The sequence below is a fragment of the Ornithodoros turicata genome, chromosome 2, assembly GCF_037126465.1.
Source record: "Ornithodoros turicata isolate Travis chromosome 2, ASM3712646v1, whole genome shotgun sequence".
NCBI classification, from domain to species: Eukaryota; Metazoa; Arthropoda; class Arachnida; order Ixodida; family Argasidae; genus Ornithodoros; species Ornithodoros turicata.
This window is the reverse complement of record NC_088202.1, coordinates 145,396,361-145,406,642: the sequence shown is the minus strand read 5'-3', so window position 1 is coordinate 145,406,642 and position 10,282 is coordinate 145,396,361. Positions and strand designations below refer to the sequence as shown.

The 10,282-nt window shown below is 46.4% G+C and overlaps 1 protein-coding gene across 1 annotated transcript in view; it reads right to left on the bottom strand.

Moving 5' to 3' along the window:
• The window catches only part of LOC135386304 (uncharacterized), a 114,816-nt gene that overhangs the window by 102,303 nt on the left and 2,231 nt on the right, over window positions 1-10,282 (bottom strand). The window lies entirely within an intron of this gene.

Sequence of the window (10,282 nt, the reverse complement as noted above, 5' to 3'; positions counted from 1 at the left end):
TATCCAGTGTCCGTCGTCAACAGGAGTGCGAAGTGGTTTTTCACGACCACCCCCTTTCGTAATTTTCTAGGTGGGTGCCGCTTATGAGATTCCTGAGAATATATGTTGCGTAAATTGTCGGCTGCTGAAGGAACACTGTTGCGTGAATGATAAAAGGCGCTAGGCAGCGGCCACTTGACGTGCATGAAAGGATGCGGGCTCTGCTTGGCATGGCGCGCATCCGTGGCGAAGTTCGAGGAATTCATTAGCCTTCCTCTCTCGCACCGACAGCGTACCGCCGCACTAAAGAAGTGGCAAAAAAAGAAAAAAAAAAGAAAAAAAAGAAACAATGATAAACCGTTTGAAGAAATGGAAGTTGTATTCCATTATTTTATCACGGATTTGGTAACTCGTGACAGGAGTTAAACACTGTTTTTCGAAGCAAGGTATATATACATAGACAGGTAGCGAAACCCCCATAGGGCCCTGCGTCTTCAGATGACGCCATGATAGATACTGTCAGCGCCATCCATTCGTTGCGCGGACTACTACTTTTGTAAACAAATGACGTAAGATATGGTGTCAGCAGCATGAATAATAAGCAGTGCATAATTAGCAACGGCGCGTTTGCATTCGCGTACTTCGTTTGTGTTGTATTCCCTTCCACTTTTCCTGACGAACCATGCCGATCACCAGGGCAGGAATACCAGACGAGAACGGAGAAAAATAAATCATATCACATTTAATTACACATACCAGTTCGAAATACAGAGCTGTCATAGGATTTGACGAAGTGTACGTGATAATCACAAATAAACAGGAAGCTTCACTTAATGCTCATTGCTCACCTAGACCTAAACATACACGTAGTGATTAGCCGTTTGTATTTCTTCCACGAGTGGTCGTAATGGGTCCATTGCAAAAGACATGGCATCGTTGGCGCACAGCTGATTCGCTAACACTCACGCTATCATGGCCGATCTTTTATTGACGAAACCTTTCTTTCTTTTTTTCGCGGGGCCCGCAACACGGAATGCAGAGCACTCATCTGTTCACGCGTGTTAATCTTGGTCTACACAGCTTCGAGATGTGAACCTCGCTTCCTGTTTAATCCAAAAAGTTACATTATAATGTTCATTGTTAGTTCATTAATGTTCATTGTAAGTTCATTACAATGCACGGGCACACGGCACGGATACAAGAATGCACGGACAGACGAGGAGTGCGGAACATATCCCACATTGGACACGCTCAGATTTAGCACTGGGAACGAGGCTTAGACGGAAGTGCAGGCTGATGCAGCAACGGTTGTTTCGCCTGCCGGAAGGCTTCTGCCATGGCGCACCTACCTAACCGACCTAACCTCACTTAGAAATTTACAAATAACGGCGTAATGGACCCCGTTCACACTCGTGTCGTATCTTGCGGCTGTCCAGCGAAGCACGCTCGGCGCATGCCAAAACACAGCCGGCGCCATCTATTGAATATGTAGGGAACCCTCTCCGGCGCCGTCAGGGTCGCAGAGCATGCGCAGAAACGTTGTGAAAAAGGTCCATTCATTACTAGCGTACGCGCGACTTCCGGTTAACCTTGTTCCCAGGAGTAGGGGCCGATATGGCCGATATTCTATTTCGGACAAACGAGCCTACTGCTACACATGCGCAGAGGAGCAGGATACGGGAACGTACTTCAGTAGATGATTAGTAGATTTAGTAGATGATTTCGTATGTGTGTACTCGTGGGGCAACAGATAGCTTGTGCTATACGCATAGCTGGGCGAACTCACTCATGAGGGCCCTCATGAGTGCCCCTCACCCTCACCCAGACTTGTGCGTAACGCGTTACTAGTAATTGCGTTACTTGTAATCAATTACATTTTTGAGTAATTTTTTGAGTAATCAGTTACTTTACTGTCAAAGTAATTTTTCGAGTAATCAATTACTTTTCGGAGTAATCGATTACTCAGTAATTGATTACTTTTCCGGCAGAGATTAACTTATCCTTCAGGTGTTCTGCCCCAGGTCAATCCCCTCGTGCTGTCAGCCAGCCTTTGTTGGGCCGTTGTATTATAGCAAGGGGTGGTCATTGTAATAAAGTTCTGGAATTTCAGGGGCTCTCTCCCTAATCTCTTTCTACACCTTTGTGGAGGTACCTAGAGTCACTAAATAAGTGACTCTAGTGGAGCTTATTTAGTGACTCTAGTGGTACCTGAAGCTTTGGAAGTTTAGTGAGTCATGGGGGAGTTCCAAGCAATGTTCTTCCACAATCGGGTCAACGTGTTCCCGTGCGATGAATACAGTAGACGTACAGATCTACTTGTCCTAGGCGTTTTTTTTTTCTTTTGTAATCTCATCTGTACTGCTTTTGGGCCTTTTTTTCTTTTTCTTTTCTTTTCCGGGGCACACAAAGATGGGTACAATTTGCGTGAATGCAGAGTAACGACTGGAGTAACGCGTTACTTTTCTACTCATTACTCAATTACATTTGGAGTCGAGTAATTGGTAACGGTAATCAATTCCTTTTTCCGTACAAGTAATGGTAACGGTAATCAATTACTTTTTTCGAGTAGCGGGCACAAGTCTGCGGCCTCACCTCACGCCTTTAAAGGTCAGCTCCGGAGGAAACTCACTGCCACAGATTACAACAAAAACTCGCAGGCACAAAGGTTGATGCCTACTGAATGTACTTCCAAAATAGTTTGGGCGAATACCCTGTATTTACTGCGAAATCTGTTTTTTTGGTTTGCCGTCCGATCGTCCGCTTGAACAGCTGACGTCACGCTCAGCTTTCGCTTTGGCTCCTCTTGGCTTGTTTGCGGGCTCGCAGTTTCGCAATCGCCAGCAATCACAACTCGTCAGGCTGAAAGCGAAATCGAGAGTCGTGTACGTACGGGCACTTTTCTCCGCGTCTTAATTTGATCATCTTTTTACTCCGGCTAGTCAGTACACACAACCTCATCTAAGTTGTCACTTTGTGAGAGATGCAGCGTGAGTGAATTGTGAGAATGCCGTGCTTCTCGCAGTATGAGCAGGTACGCTACTAAGAAAGATGTTTCGTGCCAGGTTCCCAGTTGATATTGTGCGTGATTGAGTGGTACGAAAACCAGTGGTTCAGTGCTCTGAACTTATCAAGGCAACTGTCGTGTGTGCTCGAAGCATTTTGCATCAGAATGTTACGAGGTCGTTCACCTGACGGCCGATTTGGACTGTAAAAGTCGCTGGAAAGGGATGCGGCACCTGCCTCGTTCGACGACAACAAAGAGGAGAGGATAGCAACAAAGGACCAAAGTTGCGGGTAAGTGTCCGCACGAACTTGCACTATGGCTTGCACACAATGTAAACGTGTGAACGACAAATATGGGACTGCTAAACCCTATAATCCGCGGTTGTATGTAAAACTACGCAGTTTCTCAGAGAAGCTGGTTGAGAAATTACATGAGTTTGGAGAAGTCTGAGCTTGGGCACAGGGAAGACAAAACAGTCACAGCAGCTGAAATCAGCAACAACTTAGGAGTTCCTGTTTTGAGACACTCTGTCTGTTTAGACTTCTGTGTGATCACATTCAGCCTTTTCCCAACCATGGAACCACACCATATCCTGCATACATGGTAGCATATTGTTGTCCCTCTTTAAAAGCCGGGCAGTGTCTGTGAGTGCTGTGTATTCAAGCTGTAATGTAAAGTTATTACGTGCCAGAAATTCCATTTTGTCCTTCTATACTAATGATGTTGACTCCAGCAACTGAGTACCTTGACCAGCAAGGGATGACGATCAGCATGCTCGTCACAGATTAGCAGAAATAGGTGCAGTCATGAGAAACACTCATCTACCTGTGAATCATCGTTTTGACACATGGCACATTGCAAGAGGGCCACATTTGCTTTGTAGCACACCGTCGTAACACATATGTATGCTGTCCATTGGTTGACAACATATTTCCTATTAGAAGGGGTATAGCTGGGGGCATGGGGGTATGCTGTCAACATTGTTGATCACATTTTGTATGACATGTATGACAACATGTCTTCAAACATGTATGGCGTATGTATAATGCTCGGTCACACTGGTCATGGAATTCTTGTTTGACAACATCGTTTGATTCAAACGCTTGTATGATTATACATCGCCTCGAACTTGTGTCGTTCAAACATCGGTCACACTGGTCATACAACTACAGTGGGAGTGGCTTAAACACTGATGTATGACACACGTCAGTGTCACAGTAACCAACCCAGGAGTTTATATAGCTTCCATTCGCGGACATCGCAATTCAAAATGTACGAAGACGACGAAGACGGGGCTGCACTGGCTGATTTTCGATTGTTTCATGCTCCATGTGCGCAGGCAAAAGGGTCGCCATTTTGAACGTACGTACAACACAGTGTCGCGAACACTGACTTACAATAATAAGTCATACATCATCCTGCCCATCTAAACATTATTTTTGAGATTGCGCTCCTCCAGCGGCACGATAAGCCCAGTCCTGGCTGTTCAACTGCACAAAGGTGACTTCGCCCTACCTGGGAGTCCACGTACTACATTACTGACATCTATGTATAAAGGCTGGATCGCGCATAGGAGAGGGGCTCGTGGGAGAGAGGTGCTGCAACCGGCCGCCATGTTGGAGGGCCCAATGGCGTCGGCCTCTCCCATAGGAAACAATGGGAAGCGATTCGATTTGGAGCATTTGTTACTCTTTAAACGCTCCTCATTGTTGATTAGCACGCATCTTTCTTCGCATCGGAATCAGTGTGCTGGTGTATTCCTACCGTGCTTCGGCGGTGTGTCTGTAGTTTTCATGATAATTACGTTCTTTTTCTTCTCCGCTTCCTGTACTCCGAATATGGTGTCGTTAGTTACGTGCACGGGAAGCATAAAAATAGAGGAATTTGGTGAATGACAACCTATAAACTTAATTCCTTTTGCTTAAAAAGGGTTTGCACTGTTTGTTATTGTAAGGTAGTTTCGTTTGTGTGTGGTTTTCGTTTGTTGTTGTGTGGTTCGTTAGGCGCTGTATATGGTTCTCGTTTGGCCTTTTCCATAATCCATTGGCATTCGTATTGTATTCTACCAGTGTGTTGCAGTTGTTCAGCTGTCGGCGCAGTTCGTTACGGAAATTCGAAGCGCTGTGCACGAAGAGCGCATGACGTAACAAGTGCTGCAAAAGTGATTGCACTTGCGAGGTTAACGTCGCAGTTTACTTCCACCCAACCTTACAATCGGCTTGTTTAAAGTTATACCTAGTAATATTGGATAAAATTGCATAGTAACATCACTGCGAACGTGACATGTAGAATTTATAAATTAATGTTGCAACACTCGACTTCTACGGCCATTAGTCATTGTCATTGATTGTTGAATACTATGATTCTTGAGAGCTTCTTTCGTAGTCGTGGTCTGTCATTCACGTTTTCTGTGTGCTCCTTTGCGAGATGGTGAAGTCGGATCTTGCCATAGCAGTTAGCTATAAGCTTCATGAGGCGAATGAAGTGGTTTACTTCTGGAGTGCACTCGAACATGTGCTCGTAGAGGGTAGGGAAAACGTCGTGTCTCAGAGGTGCGGACAAGATGTCCTGTAAAACAGCTCTTGTGAGAAGCTGTCCGATCTGAATGCTAGACGGCAAATTTCCCTCCGAAATGTGGAGCATTCGTCGAACTAGTTTTTCTGTCACCTTGCATATGGCAACGACGCTTTGGGATGGCTTGATAAGCCCACCACGCGATTTGCGGTGGAGTAGGGCACTGCCTGAAGAACTGTCTGTCAGGGCATCAATGCAGTCAGCGCAGGAGATTCTCCTTGTTACTGACTTCACTATGTACCCTGCAATGTACCCGACGACATCCTCAACAAAGGCAGAGAGTTGCCTAGCGTCCGGTGCTTCTGCATAGTCGTGGTCTCCACCTTCACTTGTAGAGGTGCCAAAATATCGAGAGGCTTGAATATCAAGCTCGTCAAGGGAGGTGGCTTTTGATGCTGCTGCAGTTGTCACTGTAAGTATATGTGTGCTGTCTTGAGCTGTACAATTGCCTCCTGCTGATGGCTCTATTTGGTGGTGTACAAGCAGTCTTTTTGTATCCAGCCATGAAGTGTCCTGCAGTAGGATTATTGCTCCACCCACCTCTGCCTCTTAGTGCACAGAAGAAAAGCTCAAGGTGATCTTGTGAAAGCTTGTAGGTAAGCATGTACTTCAAGTGTGGATTTTCGCCAGAGAGAAGGCAAGTGCAGAGACTTTGAAGGCTTCTCATGTTGACCAGGAATTCAAGGAATCCTGTTTTTCTTGCAGATTCTAGAACTGGCTTCCCAAATCCATCTTTTAGAGCGGTTATATAACCATCCATGTCATTAAAGAACGACATCCAAAGGTGGTGGGTTGCGTATCGTATTGGTGCCTTGAAGTTCTTTGCCAGAGGATTGCGAGAGTTCAGGATGTCGAAGAGACGGTCGAACCTTCTCAGGAAGTTCACTGTAGTTTCGCACCCTTGAAAGCTTGCTTGGTCTTGATCAAATAATTCCAGCGCATCTGCGATGCTTGCACTGAGTGTCTGGGCAGCCAAGTTGACTTTCATCTTTTGGCTGCTCCAATCAATGTGTGCAGCCCTGAGTTTGTTGCCTGCCCGCAACCATTCTGTCTTTTGGAGCTCCTGAAGGCGTACAATGAAGCTCCACTTTATCTGCCCTCCATTGCTATCTTGGAGGACTTGCATGGTCCTAAAGGCATTGCGCACAAGCTTGAACATGTGGCAGGCATCAAGTATGATGTGAACCCCCCCAAGAAGAATCTGACGGGTGGGGAAACCACGGCCTGAGGGAGGGGGCCCGAATATCTGCAACAAGCTCTCGAAACATTGTGAGGTTCGAGCCCAAACCATCACTCATGACAGCTGCTACTAGAATGCCAGTTTCATGTAGTTTCTGTAGACAGAGAGTTAAGAGATTTGCCTTCTCTTGTCCACTCAAACTGTTGATAAGGAAGTATGCGCACGGCACTTTCTAATTGCTGTCCATGGCTACCACAAGGAAAACAAGAGCCTGCGCAGCTGGCTCCTGGCTATCATCAACATGGCCGGTACCAAGGTTAACAAAACCTTGAAACGATTCTCCTGCGAACTGGATGTGTTTCTTTATGCTCATTTCATCAAGCATCAGGGAACAAACAACACGTTTCGACAGCTTCTGTTGCTCCCCGACTAGAACCTTGAGTGCATCAAAGGCTTCCCGTGTGAAACTGGTTCGCCGTGTATAGAGCTGTACCACGACCTAAGTGTCGCCTGGTGGGAAGCGAAAGGTTAAATGTCTTCCTGACGTACTCGTATGCCTTTGCTGAATAAAACTGGAGAGTGAGCGCAAAGCTACGCAGTGACTGGGGATACTGCTCTCTGCTTACTTTTCCAGCTTTGTTCTGTAGGGTGCGCAGTACTGAATCTAGCTGCACATCAGACAAGGTGCCACGAAGCATGTCAGTGTATTGACTTCATACCAGAGATTTCTTCTCGAGATCTTCTATAACACTCTCCCCAGTGAGTACCTTTTTCTTCAGTCTTCGGGCATTTTCTTCAGAGCGTTTCAGCTTCATCACGTTGTCCAGTGCTTCAACTGTGATGTCTATCTTCCTTTTTAAAGTCCGTGGACTCTCTTGCACTGTGTATGTGTGGTCAGCAGCAAGGTTATGTGAGGATCGGACTGGCTCAGGTGACAAGACCCCTGGACCTGCAGGCTACGATGGTCCTGGCTGTGAAATCTCATGGTTGACGTCCTGCTCTACCTCTATGTTATGTCTTGTTGGAGGTGGTTTTCTTGGCTGTACCCTCTGTGATGGAAAGATTAATTAATTATTTTTAGAAGCTGTTGTTCATGCGGTATAAATGACGACATTTGTTAAATTCAGCATTTATCTCCACATTTGTTGCACATGCCAGGAACTGAGGTCATGATGGAGGTCAGCGGGCGCTGCAGTGAAAACCTAGAAATCATTATTTTTCCTTGATTATTATTTATTTATCTATTTATTTTTGCATTACATGAGAAATACCTAACGAGCTATAGTATGTATTGGTTCCTACAAGCTCGAATATTACGCCACAGGACCTTATACTAAGACTGTCTTGAATAATCAAATCAGGGACATACATGACTCTGCATTTCTAGGTAGTGAATGTAAAATTACATTGCGAAGAACCATAAAAGCAAAAAGTAGTAATGTCAGTTCAGTCCAGCAAGTGCAATGTGAGTTAAAAAAAAGAGTCTTACAAGTCTCCATGACTTTGCACCCAGAGCACAGTGCACAAATTCGGAGCTGTTGTGATCACCACCAGCTAAAATTGAGAAGTTGTGGAACCTGAATAATAACAGAATTTTGTTAGCAAGCTATTTCTTGCATTGTCATGAGCCTTAAAGATGATGACAGAAAGCCTAGCAGGGAATGTAAATTATTTTGTACCATAAATTTTGTGTTTTGTTGTGTCATGTATGTTGACTGATGTTTCACTTCTGAAGACTTGTACTGAGCTTGTTGGATCAACTACCACATTCAGAACTGCTGCACATTACACAGGCAACGAAAGAAAGAGAGGACTCCGACTTAACGTAACAAATAACAACTTTAAGCAGACGTTTCGCCTGTCATACGACGGGCATCATCAGTGCAAGACTGAGCGGGAGAGCCAACAACCAGTCGCTACTTAAGGAGATGACAGTATTGTTCGGGAAGGGGACCACGGTTTTTGTTACAATGCAAGGGATCAGCGCGTATGTGCCACGATTCCAGGAGCTTCCTCGGTCCCCATCTTTGCTCGCGTACCAAGGTCACCGCGTTATCGTAGTCGAAACAATGCCCAGTGTTCCAAGAATGCTCGCTGAGTTCGGTCTTAAGCCGCGTGGCATGTGTGGCGTTCCGGACGTCGCTCTTGTGTTCTTTTATACGGGTGCTTCTTTTTCGGCCTGTCTCGCCAATATAACACGTGTCAGAGTCTAGACACTGTAGCTTGTAAACCCCGCCAGACTGGTCTTCTGGGGCGACAATGTCCTTTGGCTTGGAGATGAGGCTGCGCAGTTTAACGTGCGGTCGGAAGGTCGTCCAGATTTTCAATGGAAGTAGTGCCCGGCGGATAGACTCTGAAACGCCTTTGACGTATGGAATTGTGACCCGGGTCAGGCGGGAGCGATCCTCATCTTGCGGTTTACGTAGCTGCATACGTTTCCGGGTGTCCTCAATAAACCTCTGTGGGTAGCCTCGCTTGTCCAGAGAAGCGGAGATCGTCGCATCTTCACATGCACGTAGCTCGCTGCAAGATGACAATTGCTCTGAACGATGCAATAAAGTTCGCACCACACTTCGCTTATGTTCCGTGGGGTGATGTGAATCAAAACTTAGGAAAGTGCCGGTATCGCAGGGCTTTCTGTAGACACACGTATGGATGCTCCCCGTACTGTCCCTGCATACACATATATCCAAGAAGGGAAGCTTGTCGCCCTGCTCGACTTCATACGTGAAATTGATCGATGATTCGATGGAGTTGAGAACCGAGTGGAATTCCTCGACGTGGTTCCTGTCTAGGATGACGAACGTGTCATCTACGTAGCGCCAGTAGAACTTAACTGGCCGGGAGAACCGTTCCATGGCCGTCTCTTCAATGTGTTCCATGACCAAGTTTGCTAGCGTCACTGATACAGGGCTTCCCATAGGGCATCCTTCGATTTGATGATAACACTTGCCGTTGAAGCAGAAATGAGTTTGATTGAGGCAGAATCTCAGAAGTATAGCTACCTCTTCAACTGTGAGTGACGTCCGTGATGGCAGGGTGCTGTCCTTCCGTAGTCGGTCCTCCGCCACTTGTACCGCGAGATCCTTCGGAACGTTGGTGAACAGTGACACCACATCGAATGACACCATAACATCGTTGTTGCTTGGGGCCTGCGTCCGGACCAGCTCGACAAACTCCTTCGAGTTGCGCACCGTCAGGTTGTTGTTACCGGTAACGGGAGTCACAAGTTCTATTAAATACTTGGACAGGTTGTATGTCGGCGACCCGATGAACGAGACAATCGGTCTCAAAGGGCACCCAGGCTTGTGTATCTTGGGGAGGCCGTAAATTCTGGGAGTAGCACCGTCCGATGAGAAGAGGCGGCGGTAGGTGACATCATCTAGGTGGCCCTTCTTCTTTAACTGACGGAGGTGGTCCACCAAAGAGCGTTCCGCTTTAGCCGTCGGGTCATGCGCCAAGGGGACGAAATGTGCAGCATCGTCGAGGATCTCTTGCATCTTCGTACGGTAGTCCTCCGTGTCCAATATAACCGTGCCTTTCCC